The sequence below is a fragment of the Microtus ochrogaster genome, chromosome 16, assembly GCF_000317375.1.
Source record: "Microtus ochrogaster isolate Prairie Vole_2 chromosome 16, MicOch1.0, whole genome shotgun sequence".
NCBI classification, from domain to species: domain Eukaryota; kingdom Metazoa; phylum Chordata; class Mammalia; order Rodentia; family Cricetidae; genus Microtus; species Microtus ochrogaster.
The window spans coordinates 21,712,514-21,731,874 of record NC_022018.1 but is presented as its reverse complement, the minus strand read 5'-3'; the positions used below and the strand labels follow the sequence as shown (position 1 = coordinate 21,731,874).

Genomic DNA, 19,361 nt, shown 5'->3' with positions numbered 1-19,361 from the left:
ATTTATTTATTTATTTATTAAAGATTTCTGCCCCCTCCCCGCCACCGCCTCCCATTACCTTCCCCCTGTTTGTTTAAGCAAGATTCAAATAAGGTCCATAAACAATCATCAGCTAGTATGTCTCAGTCCCCTTTTAGTTCAGAGCCCGTTCTGCCCCTTCCCTTTTCCCTTCGGGCTTGCTGAACAGACTAGGTCACTTGCTACCACAACTTCACACACTTCAGGGCTCCCTGGTGGGGTTTGTTTGACATGCCCCTCTGTCCCTGCCCATCCTGGGTGAGACTATTCTCTAACTGGGGTGTTCCCTTCTACTTAGGATTATGCAAGTCTGATTCTCCCACTTGGGTGATATTAGTAAATTTTGCCTGGCTCCATTCACTCTCTAAGAGTTGTAAATGTCATTCCTAGTTCATCAATTCTACATCCATTTGTTGAAACTGTGGTTATCACAGGGAATTCCATTATATTTGCAAAAGTTGCAAAATAGTTTCCTTATCATCACCTGTAGGTGATCTATGAGTTTACTCCAAGTATAAATTGTGGGATTTAGACAATTCCACTCATTATTATCCTAATTGTGATGAATGTCTGACCCTGGCAGTGGTCAGTCAGCTGGCCTCAGGGTCTGTTTGAAGTTATGTAGGGGCTCCTTGATTTTGGCTTGAGCATTTCTTTAAGGAAGTTATTCTTTTTATTGGAAATGGTATGCAGATGCCATAATCTATAAATCAAGAATAGTGATTATTATTCTATTATTTGTTTCAGGGGTGGGGGGTTCCTCATAACTTCTATCTTCAGAAAACTATCCTACTTCCAGATATACCAAGAGACACTGTTTACCCCGTGTATGTGTGTGTGTGTGTACGCATGTGCACTCGCGGTAGGCATGCTTGTGTGTACGTGTGCGTATGGAGGCCAGAGTCAGCCTTGGCTGTAATTCCTCTGGCACTGTCCGCCTTGTCTTTCGAGACAGGGTCTGTCACGTCTTTCACTGTGGTCTGGAACTTGCTGAGTAGGTGAGACTGGCTGCTGTGAGTCCCAGGGTTCTGCCCATCTCCCGTCTCAGGTTCCCCTGGCACTAGGATTATAAGCACATGCCCATTTCTTTTTATGTGGGACCTGGAGAACTCAGGCTCCAACTTAGCTAACCCCTGCATTCCTTTTTAGAGACATAATACATTCCTTTGCATGGCTGGACTGCAGTGCATCTACTCAGACACTTGTTAATGGGCATACAAAAGATTTTAATTTTATGTTTACTATTGTTGTTTATGGATATATATCTACCAGTCTATTTTAAAGACAGACCTTTTAGAATTGGGCTCAAGAGTGAATGCAGATGTCATTTGTGATTAATTACTGTTGTCAAGTGCTGCTTCCTAGGGACTATACCCTTTTGCATTTCTACCAGCAACTGTAAAGGATTTAACCTTTCCATGCTCCCAACAGAGGTCATTGCCAGGCTTCTGATTTTTATGATTCTGGTAGTGAAAAGCGTTTTTTTTTTTCCCAATGTAGATGAACTCTATATTTTTCTTATTTGAGGAAAATGAACATTTTTCTTAGATTTCAAGTAGGTCGGCAGAGTTAGGTTATACATCATAAATCAGTAACAACTTTTAGAGAGCGTTTAGTAGTATGAAGTACACCCTGAGCTGGCGAGCCAGAGATCTGTGAATACTGCCTATAAAACCTATTCAATTTTCCAGAAGTCCGAGGTACCTTCTAGGGCAGTACCCTTGAGAGGTGCTGTGTGGTCTGAGGTTCAAACATTTAGTTGAGTATAGCCCCTGAAACTGGAAACCCATCTGAATGGGAACAGTGCCTGGATACACCCAAGGAGATGCCCATTATCTATTCTAATAAGAATCTGTCCCAGCGTAAACCTTTTCCTCAAGAAGCATAGTCAAATCAGAGCACCCTGCTTAGCAAGAAGAGAGGAGAAATGTGTGGTGTAAAAGGAGTGCATTCATTCACAGTCTCTGTCTCCCTCCAGGAACAATGGGGAAGAAAAACAAAGGACCACAATTATGACCCCTGAGTTGACTGAAAAATTAAATACAAAAAAATCCCTAAAGAGCAGTAAGAAACTGAAGATGGCCTGGTCACAGAAGACAGTGCTGGAGGTGGGGAAACAAACCCAGCTGGAAGGCAGGAGGCTGAGGTCAAAGCACAGAGCATCTGGTGAGCAGATACATGACCCTGGGTTTTGCCCCCAGCATTTTCCTCCCTCTGTCCCCACCAAAGAAAAAGGGACAGAGCAAAATTCCTACAGACCTCTGTGCATCCAAAGTCCCTGGCTGCTGTGGGATCTTCCCAGATCTTGTGGGTCGTGCAGTTTTGCTCACATTCTGTCTTTCTGAAAGAGTGGACTCCTTTGGCCCTTTGCCCATCGTGCCTACTTTAGCAGCTTACTGCTTATGTTTATAAGCAATCTCCTACCCTCTCTCCTTGTTTTACCTGTATGAGACTGCTACCATTCATCCCTGCCCCGTGTCCTCCTCTCTCAGGGAGAAAGAATTTTGTGCACGGCAGCAACAGATCTACCATTGAGCTGCACCCCGAGCTCACTGTCTCCATTGCAATGAGAAGGCCCCTCTATGTTTGAACAACCAAGGTTCTCAGCCTATGAATGTGCATACAATTTCTACATTGAGTAGCAAATATGGAATCAGGAGGTGCCATTGGATGAAAGCATTTCAGAAGACAAAGATGCTGCACAAGAGGCCATGTGGAGACTGCGCATCTTAGGAAAGCCAAGAGGGGACCATTTGTCTGCTCTCCTCCACTGGCATCTGCCCAGCATAGCATCACCTCTGCCGTGCTTTGTGGTATCATGAAAACTGCAAAGAAAATGACAGTATTGCAAAGAAGGGAAAAATACTAATGTTACAAGGAAAGAGAACAAAAATACAGCTATTTCTTGGGGATCATAAAGGGTTGCTCAGGGTGGCATTGAACTTGCTATCTCACCCAGATTTATCCTTGAGTTCTCTATTCTTCTGCCTTAGTCTCCTGAGTTTAGAGATGGCAAAAAGCCAGGGCCATCATTGCCAACTAAATATTTGCTTCTTTTAAAGAGAGTCAGGTTGAATGTGTTGCAGTTACTGTCCTCAAGCCCATGTATGACCTGTACTGCTGCTAGAAAACCTCACATGTACTATGTGTTTCTCTTTTTAGTGTTTACATGCCAGAAACATTCATCCATAATTGGCATGCCATGTAACCACCCAAGAAGCAAGATGTAAGTTAATAAACCATGAGCCTTGTGGTAAAATATAAAATAAAGAAAATGGGTTAATTTATGATATAAGAGCTAACTAGGAATATGCCTGAGCCGCTGCCCAAACAGTTTTGCAGTTCATATAGTTTTTGTGTTGTTATTGGGGTCTGGGTGGCCAGGAAATGAGAGCACAGTCTCCATTTACACACGAGGACTCGAAATCAGATCCCAGCACCCACTGAAAAATACGGTCATGCCATACACTCTTGTAACCCAAAACTGTTGAGCAGCAGAGATAAGAAGACTGCTGGGACTTTCTGGCTACGGGCCTAGCTCCATCTTCACTGAGAGACCCTGCCTCAAAGGAATAAGGCAGAGAATGCGATCCCTGTTGATCTAGTTTGATCTCTCTTGCTGTGATAAAACATGCTGACTGAAAACAACTTGGGCAGGAAAGGGTTTATTTCCTGTTACACTTCCGAGTCACAATCTACTGTTGATGGAGTCAGAGCAGGAACTCAAGGAGGGAACCTGGGGGCAGAAAGTCAAGCAGAGAACTTAGAGGAATGCTGTTTACCTGCTCGCTGGTGAGTTTCTGCTTAGCCTGCATTCTAATACAGCCAGGACTGTCTGCCCAGCAATAGCAGCAGCACAATGGGCCAGGCCCTCCCACATCAATTGGCCACCAAAAACTGACCTATAGACACACCCCAGGCCAACCTGATGGAGGTAATTCCTCAGTCGAGGCTCCTTATCCTAGGAGAGTCAAGTTGACAGCCAAGTGAAGCCCACAGTGATAGTGACAGGGCAGGTCCCCGAAGTCCTCTTTCCTCCACTTTCCTGCCCACAGACACAGATCCACACCCCCGTTTCCTGGTCAGTACTGTGTGAAGAAGCTACACACACCACCACTGATGACAGCCGTGTTTCTGTTACCATGCCTTCACTGCCATAGAGAACTGAAATCCCCCTGAAACTGTGAAATATGCATTTCCTCCTAGATGGTGTGTCTCTTGGGTGTTCCGTCTCAGCAATGAGATGCCATGGGTATAGGATTCCTCTCCCTTACACAGCTAGCCACTCTGGAGGGATAGCTAAGTCTGAATCATTCTGACTAGCTCTGCAGAATACAGAAGTTTTTGACACTGAGTTTTAACAAAAATCAATCTATTACTTAATTATGGATTAACCAATTCATCCTTGCAAGGAACATTCACAGTACAAGACATGTTTATTGAGCATATCTACCGCAAGCAAAATACATCAAGTATAGAGGGGAGAAAAAGCAATTGTGTTGATTGTAGTGCTAAGAAATTTTAAATCTCTTTGAGATAAATATTTCGACTGATCACAGTGGCACATTTTTGCAACCCAGCACTCACGAGGTGGGGTCAAGAAGCTCACGGGTTGGCGGTCAGCTTGGACTACATATAAAGTTCTGGGCCAGGTTAGATTACAGTGAGACCCTGCCTCCGAAAGCCCCAAGAAAACACAATGTGGATAGCACAGTGGTCACAGGAATCCATGACTAATGGGCAAATACATGACAAATTAAATTGTATGAGCTTTGAAGAGGAAAGACATCTATGGGGCCAGAAGAGGAAAGCGGATCAGCCATGGCAGGTGCTGTGTGATTCTGGAATAGCGAAGGACAGAGAAAGCAGAGAGACTTTCTAGCCCCTGGAACAACAACAACAGATCCTAGGTGTTGGGAAGTTTCTGAGCAAGTGCAGAACAGGTGAGAAGACTGGCCTGTCGGGAGGGACAGGACTGGAGGAAAGGGCCCCCACAGGAAGGTCAGCTGTGAAAGCACAGCAGGGAGAGCCTGGGGCAGTCAAGTCTGCTGGAATGAAATCTGCTAAGTAATTAGGAGCTGTGAGGATCAGCGAGCTGGAGAAAATGTGATTAATGTGGCATTTTAGGAGAGTGAATCTGGCAGGTGTGTGCAATTGGTCAGCACAGAGATGGGGGAGTGGAGGATGTGGTGTTCAGTGTGGCCACATCCACGCTTTAAGATAATTTCAAAGGAAGGAGAGAGCTTTTGAGAGAGAATAGACCCACTGAGGCCGCACCATCTTCATTCATGTTAGCCTTGGCTTATTGGAAGCAAATCTCCGAACTCGGTTTTTTTCCTAATTCAAAATAAGGCTTGTTGATGCTTCCATCTTCTTCTTTGTTCCCTGAGTATAACTGTTATAATTATGGAGACAGACAGAGACTATAAAACTAATTCTGGCTAAGAATGTGCTAACTGTGAAATACTCACAGAGTAGGTGGCCCCCAGTGACCATGCTCCGTCAGGGAGCCGCTAGCAAATCTAGTGTGTATTTGAAATTTATTCCACTGCCCTTTCTGAGGCAGGGCATTGTGATAAATCTCAGATGGGCCTTAAACATGCCATCCTCCTTCCCACTTTCCCTGTGCTGGGATTACAGTTCAATGCTCCATGTCTGGATTCTCCAGTCCCTTTTAATGGCAGATGTATCTGTGGCATACTGTCATTATTAGCTTCAACTGTCATCAAACCTAGAGTCATCTGAGAAGAGGAAACTGCATTTGAAGCACTGTCTGGATTAGGCTAGACCGTGCCCATGCCCATGAGGGACAAGGACACAGCCCACTGTGGGCAATGCCATCCTTGAGTCTAGTGGTCCTGGGCCATATAAGAAGGGTAGCTGAGGGAGCTAGAGAACAAGCCAGTGTGCAACATTCCTCCTCGGTTCCTTCCTCACATTCCTGCCTTGAACTCTCTTGATGATGGGCGTTAACATGCAAGGTGAAATGAACCCTCTCCTCCCTAAGTTGCTTTCTGTCATGGTGTTTAGCATAGCAACAGAAAACAAACTAGAGAATATACTTTAGATAAAGACCAGCTCAAATAATTCTGGGTAGGGTATCACTTTTCATTTCACCACTATTAATATTTTAATATATATTATATATATCCTCATTTAAATGATTTGGTGCTTGTTTCTTTAAATTACCCTAAAGAAAGAGTAAAAAAATTCTAATTTGAAATATATGTATGATATTGTTCTCTCCATCCTCATCTTTCTCCTCCTCCTTTTTCTCCCCCTCTTCCTCCTCCTTCTCCTATTATTGAATAAAGCATTCTTATTGCTCATCTCTCCTCCAGATGATTTGGGAATGGCCTCTCTCAGGCTCCAGATGGGCTAAGGCCAATTCCATTGTACTCTACTTATTCTGTCACCAGGATGTGGGGCTCCCTTAGGTGGCCAAGGTCATAATCTCAGTGGTATCTTGAAAGGTTCAAGCAAATCCATCCTTGAGTATACCTTCCTTTGCAAGTTCTGCTTCTCCCTAAGACTGGAATTCAGTCCAGTGATGGAGTGCTTGTGTAGAAAGAGCAAGGGTTGTCCTCAGCTCCATAGGGGAAAAAAAGTTAAAAGTACAAAAACATTCAGTGTTATTTATTTGATATACCAGGAAAGATTTAAGGAAGTGGCTTGGACAAGTTTCCCATACACAGATGTGCACAACATGCCAGTTCCTGTTTATCATTTCCTACAGGCTCTCTTCTCTGTGGAGGATCTCTGGCCTGTACATTAGACCCATCCTATTTCTGAGATGTGAGGAGGGCTTTGACAACAACTTTTGATTGCACTTTGGTCCTCCACCACTCAAGGTTGCTTCACTTGGGTAAATAGGATCTGGGCTGGAGACTGACTTCACTCCCTAGAGCTCTTTGGTGGGATATGGAGCCACTGCCATGTATGTATGTGTGCTATATATTTATAGTATGTATATATATGTGTGTGTGTACCATGCATATATACTATATATGTGTGTGCATATACACACATGTATATATACATAGACACTATATGTATACACATAGACACTGACTTAGTTGTCTATGTATATATTCTCCCAGAGACAGCCATTTGAGGTCTATTTTGAACGCCTTGGTTAAATGCTATCTGAACCTCACCTTAGATAGTTCTAACATAACAAATACTGCATTGTCCTATATTTGGAACTCATGTCTACCTACCTCAGAAAGAGTCTGGAACTAGGAAAATATGAACACTGGGAGAGGCCAACAATGGAAAACCTCGGTCTAAAGGCAATGGTTACAACGGATAGGATTGCCCACCAAGTCCTCACTTGGAATGGATTTATTCTTACTTTTAAATAATTATTAGAATATAACTATGTTTTTAGTTTACTCAGTTCTTATTTTTTTTCTTAGCTGGAATTTAGGAGAAGTAAATGCCAAAGGACAAAAGAAGACAATAACTGGACAATGTGGTAATGAGAGATGATTTCATACCAAAATGGTGGGCATATAGTCATTCATACAAGTAAGGCAAAAGTAAGAACAGACACATACCTTTAAAGGGTCAATTTAATTACCTGTATATTTCTTTATTTTGGAGACACTTATAAATATCAAAAAGCATGGACGAAATGTGAGTATCCAGAGCTATTCCCCTTTTAGAGTGCCTTAGTTTGCTTTCTTTTGCTGTGAAAAACATCATAACCAAAAGCATCTTGGAAAGGAAAGGGTTTATTCCTCTTAGTCTTCCAGGTCATAGTCCATCATCAAAGAAATTCATAGCAGGAACTAAAGGCAGGAATTTGGAGACAGAAACTGGAGTAGAAGCTATGGAGGAATGTTGCTTACTGGCTTGCTCCTCGCTGCTTGCACAGCCTGCTTTCTTGGAAAATAATCCCCTTCCAGAGAACCAGCCTAAGCTTGATTTGTTATACAATTTAGGACCACATGCCCAGAGGTGACACAATCCAAGGTGGGCTGGGCACTTCCACACCAATTAGCAATAAAGAAAATGTCCAACAGACTTGCTTATAGTTTAATTTCATGAAGGCATTTCTTGAATGAGAGTCCCTAATTCCAAATGACTCTAGCTTGTATCAAGTTGACATAAAACTAACCAACACAGAGGGTTTAAGAGTCCCATAGATACACTGTTGGGTGTTACATCTTGTAAAATCCCAAGATAGGCCACAGGGATTAGCACATGTTGTTGTTGGGATCAGATCTATGACAGCCACCTGCAAGCTAAATACTGAAGAACAGCTTCTGGCTCTTAGGTATTATGGGGGTAATGTGTGAGCTCAAAAGAGTGGGTACAGAGTATGAAAATAAGTAATTGCCTACCTATATAGTTATAATGTATAGATAATCCACCCACCCATCCAGCAAACATCTTAGACCACTGACTACATTCTAAAAATTGCCCTAGGTTCCAAGAATACAATGAGATCCTAATCTCCAGAAGTTCAAAGTCAAGAGCAGCCCTGTCTTTGAAATCAGGCATGTATTTTATACTAATGGCAGACCACTTGATTCTATCCAACTATGACTAGTTTTCCAATCTCACCACAGACTATGTCTATGATCTTTCTCTCCTACCACTCTGTGTTGACATCAGTGCAACATGCCAAGTATCTCCTCTCTACCCCGTACTTTGCCTTCAGCATCTCTCAATGTACGACATTCTCTAAGAAAAACCTTGCCTATAATGGGTGCTCAATAGATTGCTTTGACTGAATGGTTGAAGAAACAGTTTGCACACGCTACCCACACATCTCAATTTCAAAGCACCAGACAAACAGCAGTGATATTCAGAACCACTTCAGATCTCCTGTGCCTTAGTTGTTTTTCTCCTCCAGTTAGCTTGGCTTTTGTGTATGTAAATGAAAGAGTTGGTTATAAAAATTTCATGTCCTGCCTCATTGCACTGTTCTATTAAGAACCAGAGCTGACAGGAAAAAGAGACATGTTTCACCCTGAAAATGTGTGCAGCATGCTAGAGACACCTGAGAACTGAGACCATCGCTGATTGTGCACCTCGGATTTAATTGAAAAGTGCTTACCTTGCAGGGCAAGGGGGTTGTTTGCAAGTCCATCCTTTTGTTAAGATCAAATTGGACCTGTTAGATGGGCGGGATGAGCAGACCTAATCCAGTGTTAGAACCCCTGTGTTGCCTACCAGGCCTGCAAGCAGACAGTGAGGACAAGCCCAGTGCTTGCTTGTACTGGCATGCACTGAGATGACTGCATACATCAAGGCGTTCTGGCATCCAAGATAATGAAAGGGCTAAAGGAAGGCCTTTGACCCTTGACGTGGGAAAGAAGAGGTGCAGTGGGCCGTGGAACTCAGCTTCTTGATTACGTAGGTACTCGATTTATAGCTGTGTTGAAGCCAGACAGTAAACACGTGTCACCTTATAAAAATACATGCCCAGCTTACTGGCTCTCTATAAATAAGAGAGCAGATGTGCACCAGCACCTGGCATAATTTACCATCCTCCACCATCAATCCTTCCATGCCTTTGTAAGAGTGGAAACGGTCAGGGACCAAGCAATCTATAGGGCTCCTGGGAGATGCATGTAATATCGTCTTATGTTGGTGTTGGCTTTGTGGGAAATCTCCTGGAATTCCCTTTCTTGGTCTGACTTGGGATGAAAGCATGGGTCTGTGACTAAGAGGGAATGCCCTAGGACAGAACTCCTGTGACACAGAACACTATCAGTTGAGGGACAGATGTTATTGGTTGAAACCCACCCTGTGCTTGCTCTGAGGCCTTTCCTTTGTAGACTATTCCCCACGGTGACAGAGGACAACAGAGACACAAAAGGTGGTCTCATTCTGAAAGATGCTGGCTTAATCCTGTTGGCTGAGTTATACCCGTGTACTCCTTAATATCTGGTGCACGCTTGTGACTTCATGGTACTCTCAGACTCCTCCTTCAACCTCCCCACCACCTTACCTGAGGCGCAACGGCACAGCCTCCTGAGCACTCGCCCACATCTCCCAGTTACTCGGCACTCATCCATGCACGTGTTTTTCTGGGAAAACTCTTGCACAGTTTTGAAGGACACAGATTCCCACAGATTCCTTTCTCAGGACTCAGGTAAAGGTGAGGGTCTATCATAAGATGAACCTGAACAGAGTCCAGTAGGGAGTGGGCACTCAAGTAGTAGCTGCTGAACAAATCAGGCAACGAGTGAAAGACCCTTAAGCTGCTAGTGAGGAGGTAGCCCGAGCTGTGGAGAAAAATATTCCATAAAATCCTAGAGTAACCTTCTCCTGGCTTTCTCATCCTTAGAGCCAGTATCCGCCCTTTATTCCCGAGCAAACAGGAGTCTTATTTTCTGGAAGTTCACAAGAGTTTTTCTTATCCATTGCTGTCTCTATGACTCTAACTTAGCAGCCTACTTCCTTCCTTGAGCTCAGGAGTATCAGGCAACTACTTCCTTCATATTACCTGGTAGAGCCAAAGGAAGAAGGCCCCATCTAGATGGCCCCATTTCCATAGAAAGACAGAAGTTAGAGAAGTGAGAGAGCTTGGTTACCTTAGTGATTGTAGAAGGAGCTGCGAGCCACTTCCCGCCACCCGGCTTTTGCATGGCTAGCTTTACACAAAATAATTACATGGAAACTGTATTCTTTTAAACACTGCTTAGCCCATTAGTTCTAGCCTCTTATTGGCTAATTCTCACATCTTGATTAACCCATTTCTATTAATGTGTGTAGCATCACGAGGTGGTGGCTTACGGGGAAAGATTCTAGCCTACATCTGTTTCGGGTAAAAGAATCATGGCGACTGCCTCACTTCCCTTCTTCCCAGCATTCTGTTCAGTCTTCCCTGCCTACCTATGTTCTGACCTATCAGGCCAAGCTGTTTCTTTATTAATTAACCAAAGAAAGTAACACATAGAAAGAAGACCCACCTACATCAAATGATGAGCAGGTAGTAGGAGAAAATGGAAGTGGGGATGGAAAAGCCAGCTTGTACTCAACATGAATGATGTGGGCACCCCACAACAGCTGGGTTTGGCCTCAGAGTGCACCCTTGTTCTTGTGGGAGAACACTCAGGATAAGCTGGAAGCCAGGTATATCTAGAATGTCTTTCTTTGACTCTGGAAGTAAGATTCTACCTGGGGCCTAAAGTGAGGAATAAATGTCCTAAGTAGCCAACTCTCCACTGTATAGTACCTGTCAAACGGCAATATTTGGAGAGACTGAAATTGCCAAATAACTTATACTCCAAACTTCTAGTTTGTTTGTTTTAAATCAAATACATACCAGTCTAGACGCTCTGGCTCTAAGATCTTGGAATCTTAGTTTTTAAGGGGCATTGCAGGGATTTTGACCTTAGCTCCAGTTTATGGGGCGAGGGTTCAGAATAGTGCTCTTGGCAATTTTAGGAAGAATAGGGCCATTCTTGGCAGCAAAATGAAAGGTAAAATAACAAGATTACAACAGAAACAACAGAAAGGCTTCAATAGTGACCAAAATGGAAACAACTCCCAAGGTCATTTTCCTTGAGTTCTCAGAGTCAGAGCCTCTAGTTCCCGCCAGAAGCTAGTGCTAGGGAAGTTGTGTTTAGAAGCTAAGGCAGCAGTTGGAAGAATAGATTGCCCATTGTCAGGGACAGAAGTGCTGTCTCCTCAACGCTGATCTATTTAAACCACTGTATTCCACAGAGGGAAGTCACAGAAGTCACACAGCAGTGACCTCCCTTCTAACTGAGAGCTTCCTGCTGTATGAGTCCTGGTGGATCAATTGCCCCCATCACAGAGGCTGGCGTTACTAGGTTCTCCCTTGCTTTTTCTACATTCCTCCTTCTTGGTATGGGTATCAGGTTTGGAGTCCAAGATGAAGCCCTGTGGAGTCAGGCATGATCTCAGCACTCATGAGGCAGAGGCAAAAAAGGCCATTAGTTTGAGAGTTAGTTCAATCCTAAAATCCTATATCAAAGAACAACAGGACTGGGAATCTGGCCAATGGGTAGAGTGGTTATAGCAGTGCTTGCTGGCTCAAGTAAGACACTGGGTATCACATGGCTCTGAATAGTAGAAGGGTCATAATGGTGAAGGTGACAGGTGTGGTCAAGGTTAGCACAGTGACATGAGCCTCAGCATCTTGGCTGGCTGTAGAAGTGTTGGTACCCTCATGGGCCCTGCTCAGTGGTAGGATTTGGAATCACATATTCTCTGGCCATGTAATCCTGAATCCCAATAAACGTTAGCTCTCTTGAATATTCAGTGTCTCCTGAGTCATTTCCCTTGCAACACAATTTGTTTCCTTATAACGAGCCAGGTATGTCTCTGCAGTGAGGTACGAAGATGCTTCACAAGAAGAAGTTCTCTGTTGGAAGACAAACATCCCAAACTGAGTGTGTATGGCAGGGTGAAGGGATCTAGAACCTACCAGTCAACAGTCAGGTCGGGCCAGGTGAGCTCCCAACCTCAGAGGGAACCAGACACCCGTGTGTGACTCATGTCCTGCTGATACCCAGGCTGCAAATGTCAGAGAACAAAACTGCAGAAAACGTATCTGCCAGGAGCATCATGAACAGAGGAAGACAGAGCCACAAGGGAGCATCATCCTTTCCAACAAAGCTCATAGAAGAAACTGTCCCTATGGGCAGCCATCAGAGCCACCACTTATTAGGAAAACAGAATTCTTTCAGTGGCTGAAGCACGTTTCCTTGATGTACACACACAGAATCTCCTCCCTAAGATGCTCACAGGGGGATAAAAGCCCAGGCTGCTGATGGCGATGCTGGCTGTGATGTATTGGTGGTGTTTTTGAAGCAGATCATGGGTACTGGTGAGATCGCCACGATGCACGCTTTGCATCTGCCCATCCCTTTCAAGTTCAGAGCGTCTGGTGATGAATGGGGGCCCAGAGCCCAACAAATGAGAGGAGGTGACACTGCCTGAGCTGTTATCCGCTCTAATTAAATAATTAATCACTCCATAATTACGAAGGACAGATTTTTGTATCCTGTCCCACAGACCCTACAAAGGACATACTCAGAGGAGGGGGCATTGTGTGACAGTTTTGTGAAGACACAGGCTCTGCTTTTCGGGATGCCCGGGGCCAAGCATGACCGAGGGAATGTGTGGAATCTACATGTCCCTTCGTAAGTAATGAGTTCCCCAGGGCACGGCAGGTGACAGCTGCTCCAGGATGGTAAAATATGAGTGAATTTAAAGCAGCATGCGCCTCCTTTCCCACAGATTACAAAGAGCATTTAAGGAAGGAAGCACGGTGTCATTTTTTTTTTCTGACCAAGAAAGTGACAGGAACACAACCATTTGCATCTTTTCCCCAGGATGAGCAGATCCTGGCTCCATTCCGCTCCCCTCCCAGGAGACAGGCAAATCAGCGGGGTTTGAATTGTATTCTTTTATGTCCCCATCCTTCTGTCTCTCCACCATCTAGCCTATCAACACTTCTGCTACTTGACCCGAGTTCTTCCATGATTTCTACATTCTGCATCATCTTAAGTTTGGAATCTTCACATCCACTCTCTTTTGAAGTAGATTGTTCCTTTCCTATGTTGAAGCTTGATTCATTATCATCTCTTCCAGGAAGCCTTCCGTGAGCCCTCTCCCTCCCTGACGATACAGTCATGTATTTATATCCATACCCCCTCTCTCCCTTTCTCCCTCTCTATTTGCAGAGTGCTCACGCATATTGGCATCCTCTCTGTGCATCCTCTCTGTACATCCTCTCTGTACATCCTCTCTGTACATCTCTGTACCTCTCTGTACATCCTCTCTGTACATCCTCTCTGTACATCTCTGTACATCTCTGTACATCCTCTCTGTACATCCTCTCTGTACATCCTCTCTGTACATCCTCTCTGTACATCCCTCCAGATGAGCACTTTTTCTAAGTCTAAGATCCTCCCTCTATCAACCATTAATAAATATTTGTTGAATGAATACACGAATGCATGGCTGGTGAAGTGGATCTTATTCATTATTCACTAAATTATTAATTCATTGAATGGATAAATGAACAATCAAGCGCTAATCATTCCCCACCAACTGTAGCAGTGACTGCTAGCTCTACAGGACCCTCCCTGAGCACATATTTCCCACCTTCCCTTTTGGTTAGTGGTGGCTATGGAGCAAGAAGGTAGTCCTGGAGACCATATCTAGTTTGATGGGGAACGGAGTTTTTCCTTGCAGATTGATTTTATATGAATGAGGGAAAAGTCAATTTAGGGAACTGATAGAGGGTTTGTCTATTACAGTAACTGCCATTGGTTTAGCTGGTACACAGCTCTTCTAGCTGAGCCATATGCTTCCGGACTACAGTTCCTCTCTAAAGGTAGGCACAGTGCCTGCATTGGGCGCTTCTCCTTCTCAGTCCATCTGGGACAAAAGGACAGTTTGTTTGCTATCATTGTGCTCTGAAAGAATCTAGATTAGTGGGTCTCAGCCTCAACAGATCCCCTGGGGTTCCTTTAAATTAAAAATTGATGGTATGGATGTTCTTTCTACATGTCTATCTGTGCACTACATGTGTAACTGGTACCTGTGGATCTCATTCAAACACAGGCTCAGTTTTATTGTTCTAGTTGGGTCCCAAGAACCCACGTCTAACAGGTCTCAAATAATGCTTCCATGCAGAGGCCACGTGCTGAGAACCAGGGTGTGCACTTGGGAGATATCCAAGCCTAGCTTGTCACTTAAACTGTATCATCTTTAAAAAGCCACTGAACCCACCAGGTCCTCAGTTTCTTTATCAGTTAAATGGAGATGGATGCACTGTCCCCTTAGAGGATGGCTGCAAGGATGAAGTTAATGTATATACGATCACTGCTGCCATAGAATAGTTCTGTTGCATTATCCATAAACACTGTACTATAGCAGCGTGTGAGTGTGGCTCTCATTAGGAGAGAGACCAGCACTGAACCCAAGACACAACTTTGCCTCTGCCTCAGTCACTTAGTGTCTTTTAACTCCACTGTCTCTATCGGCTGCATGTAAGTCAAGGTCCTAGCTCCAGATATGAAACAAGGAAATCCACAGAGAGCACCATACACCACACAACTGCAAAGGTAGCAACTGAAAAAAAAGAGTAACAGCAAACCTGTCTCCAGGCAGATTTCTTTATGGTTTTTGCCATTATGAAACAATGCCAAGGTTGCATGACCTTCAGAAGTCACCATGACAGGAAGACAGCAGGAATACCCTGACATGGCATTTTGAGTCTTCATGGGAGAGAGGCTCAAGCTGGCTGTGTTTCTAGGACACCCCTGCAAGCCCAGACTTGTCCCATAAATTTGGCTCCACCACGAGGTTTTCTCTGCTGTCAGCATCTGTGGATTTCTGATTGAGCACTGTCATCCAGTTCCATCTCTCTTACCACCTGGGAAGGATGGCTTCATGAAGGAAAGAAAAGCCAATCCCCGAACCTGGAGACTCTTGGACCTCTCTTGACCCCGGAAACTTCATCAGTAGGGGTGGGTTCCTGGTAGAGCACTGGAGACACTCCCTTGGGCTCTTCCTAATTTGTTTCTTGATAAGACCTGGGAAGATTGCCCTTTTATAGGCCACTCTACACAGAACTCTTCTTCAGTGGTACCTATACTAGAAACCCCATGTGACAATGAGAACCTTTTAGATTGGTTCTAATGGTCTTTGCATCCTTCCAAAATGAGTACCCTAGGTATAAAGCTCAGCGTATTAGATTTGTTGGCAAGTACCTTTACCTGCTGACCCTCTTTTGTGATTTTAGACACAATAATTTCAGTACTGGTTATTGTATATCTTTTCTTAGTGCCAGGTCCCACGAACACTGCCTGAGCTGCAATTGCTCTGCAAAGCCGCTATGTATCGCCACTTTGGAAAAGAGCAAACTAAGGCTTAATAAATAGTAGGTAATGGAACCAGGATGTGAATGCAGAGGGCCTGATCTCCCAACAGCACTCTCTCTAACAGGAGGAGTACCCGCTTCTTCCTGGATTCCTTGTTTCAGTTGTGTGTAATTCTCTTTGTGGGGCACAGTGAGATCCAGGAGACTCTGAATCCTATCACTGCATTTGGCAGAGGACAGGGAGAGGAGATGCAGAGCTTCTTCTGCTCCTGTGCATCTTGTAGAGCAAGGAACATGAAGCCATCTGTAGGGCCGTTTCCCAGCTTCCCCTTTACAAATGAGGTTGAAGGAAGTGCAGTTAATGAAGCAGCTCAGCTATAACCAGGAATGCAATGGAAGTAATCAAGCCCGGGACTGGGCGATGGTTGTCATGACATTGCAAAGCATGCACCATGCCTTCCATCTATGAGTAGTCCCTTTCTGATTGATGACTAGTTGTCTCTCTTTTCATGTAAGCAAATGTGATAACAATATTAAACAATTACGAGTAGCGCCCACCCACTGTTTCTCCACTGTTTTGGAAATGCTATTTTAGATTTTCCAGAATAATTGTTTACCTCTTAACAAGGAAGAAGGAACAGTGTATTCACCCAAGGACAAAAGGTAAGGAGTCCTTTAGAAAGTTCAAGTACATGTCTGAGGCTTGCACAGGCCCAATTTCTTATCCCCAGAATCTCACTGGGGGGAGGGGGGTAGCAAGATGGCTCAGGATATAAAAGTCCTTGCTTCCTGAGTACCAACACACACACACACACACACACTCAAACACAATAATGTAGTAAGCTTATGGGATGAACTCTTTAAGCATGCAATCACTAAACAAAGGCATCATCAGAATAAAGAGAGTTGATGAGTGAACATTTTGCCTGCTTCAAGGTTCAAATGCATCTTTTCTGCCAAATGTGGCTATCTGACCTTCACAATGCTACAGCCCCAACAAATCAAGCAAATATTTATCCATTACGTGCTGCGGCAAAACAACAATTTACCACAGGGCATACACACACACACACACACACACACACACACACCTGCAATGGCACAGCACAGCTCCAGCTATCTCAGAGCTTGCAGACTGGGGAGAGGAAGGGGGGAGAGTAATAAATAAGTCTGCCGTGAGCAGGACTGTGATAAGCAGGACAAACAGGCAGTGTTCGACACAGTGCCACCGAGGCGAGCAAGAGGCAGAGTGAGCCCTCACTCACTTTAATTTATAGAATAGGGAGTGTGGAACAGTCCATGCAAGATTTGATCAGAATGTCTCGTATCTTCCAGTGTTTCCTAACCCAACCAAAGGAGCCTCCATAATGTATAGATTTATGTAGAACCTTTACATAAACGTGTAGACGGGTGGATGTTCCTGTGGTTGGGATAGAAAACCTTCACCTAGAGACAATTGCCTTCTGCCTTCTGCATATAATGCCCACCATCACCAAGGCCTGTTGGCCTTTTCCTACTTTCTTGGGAGTCTCCCCACTTTGACCATCTGTCCACCCATGTCTTCCCTACACATGGACCTCCACTAGTCTTATTTGCCTTACCTGCCCCAGAAAATCCTCTTTAATGCATAGAATATGTCCCTCTTCAGTATAATTGAACCATGTTAGATCATGCTTGAACCATTCTTGGACCAACAGCTGTTGCCAGAAAATTGCTTCAAAGTTCACAATCTCCTGGAATTGGGGACTATGGTAACCAGTAAAAATGTGTATATTACAGGAAGGACAAAAAGGGGATGGGAAAGAAAGCCACATCTATTACCTTGAAGAAAGGCTCTAGAGAGTAAGACACCAGCATAAATCTATCATATTGCAAATTTATTGTGGTTTGGGGGGCTCCTGGGTCTCTCATAGAACTTTTTTTGGATACAGTTTTGAGCTTCTGGGCTCCCATAGTGAGCACAATATACAGGATTCAGTCCCTCCCAGGGTATGGCACTGACCATAGAAGCTGAGCCTGTGTCACATCGTCAACGGCCAGCCTCCAGTACTGAAGAGCCTCAGGGTGAACTTGACTTGGTGGGTGGAGGTGGACAGGGAAGGTTGCTCTTGAGAAGCACCATGAGAGCTGAATGGGGAAGGTGACCAGGTCAAGGAGCTTGGGAGACTGTGCAGCTGCAGGTGGAAGCTGCACTGGGGGAGCCTCAGACTGGGGTGATGGAGGGAACTTTGCTTTTGGGATTACTGTTGGGCTGTGAAGTTACCCAGTCCTGACTCTCGACAGACCTCCACATTTCAAGTCCTGCCATGTCACACACGTCTTTTGTCATTCTCTCAGACATTCATACGTTAAGTCTGTAGACAGTCTTACAGTTGGGGCTTGTTACACCCAAACTTTGCTTCAAAACTGTGCAAGTGAGCAAGGAAGGAAGCAAGCAAACAAAGAACGCTGGCAAAAATACAGTGTTTTAAGTTTGTGCTTTTGTTTTCTGTTACACTCATAGCTCTCCTGGTGCACCGTGCCTCTGCACCAGCAGTGCCCTCCTGACAAAGGCTGAGGAGAATCCTGGAGCCAAGTACTCAGACTTATTTCTTGGTTGTGGGTCTTAGCTTCCATGTGCCTCTATTTTCCCATCTGGAAACCAGCATGAGAGAGTGACTGTCTCTTCCTCCATGGTCCTTCACTCTTGGATCCATTACCTTTTAGCCTTTTTACTTAAAACCCTCTTCTCCTACCCTTGCAACAATCTGATAGCAATGATCATTGTTATTTCAATGGTCCAAGTTTTCTCTTCATATTTCTATCCAAGACATTTTCCTCTTAAGGATAACACTGTGCTCCTCTGATTGAAATCAAAAACAACCTCCAATACCAATTCAAACTCTTCTCTAAAATGTCTTCTTTGGGGCTTGAAGACCCAGAAGTCAAGAGCATTTATTGCTTTTGTAGAAGACCAGGGCTCAGTTCTTAGCACCTACTTAGGTTACTCATAACCATGTGTAGCTTCAGTTCTAGGGGCTCCAACACCCTCTTTCTGGTCTCCATGGGTACCTGCACGCATTTGATGCACATAAACTCATCCAGGCACACACACGTATAAATAAACAAATTTAAAAATCTTTTTAAAAAAAGATTTATTTATTATGTATACAGTGTTCTGTCTGTCTGTATGCTTGCTGGCCAGAAGAGGGCACCAGATCTCATTACAGATGGCTGCGAGCCACCATGTGGTTGCTGGGAATTGAACTCAGGACCTCTGGAAGAGCAGTCAGTGCTCTTAACCTCTGAGCCATCTCTCCAACTCCACAAATTAAAAAATCTTTTAAAAGCCTTCTTCAATTACCTCCAACTATTGTACTTTGGACAATTTTTCCTATCATGTCTTACACTTTGCTATTTCGTTATGCATGGCTATAGGTAGGCTTGGTTTCTTCTTTCCATTTTAAGATGATGTTCCTGAGAGCAAGTCTCATTTGGCATCATATCCCAAGAGTCCAGAGTTCTCAAATCTAATGCAAATTTC

The 19,361-nt window shown here is 44.2% G+C and overlaps 1 protein-coding gene across 3 annotated transcripts in view; it reads right to left on the bottom strand.

Annotated features, from left to right (window-relative positions):
• The window catches only part of Frmd4a (FERM domain containing 4A), a 592,091-nt gene that overhangs the window by 399,984 nt on the left and 172,746 nt on the right, over nucleotides 1–19,361 (bottom strand). The window lies entirely within an intron of this gene.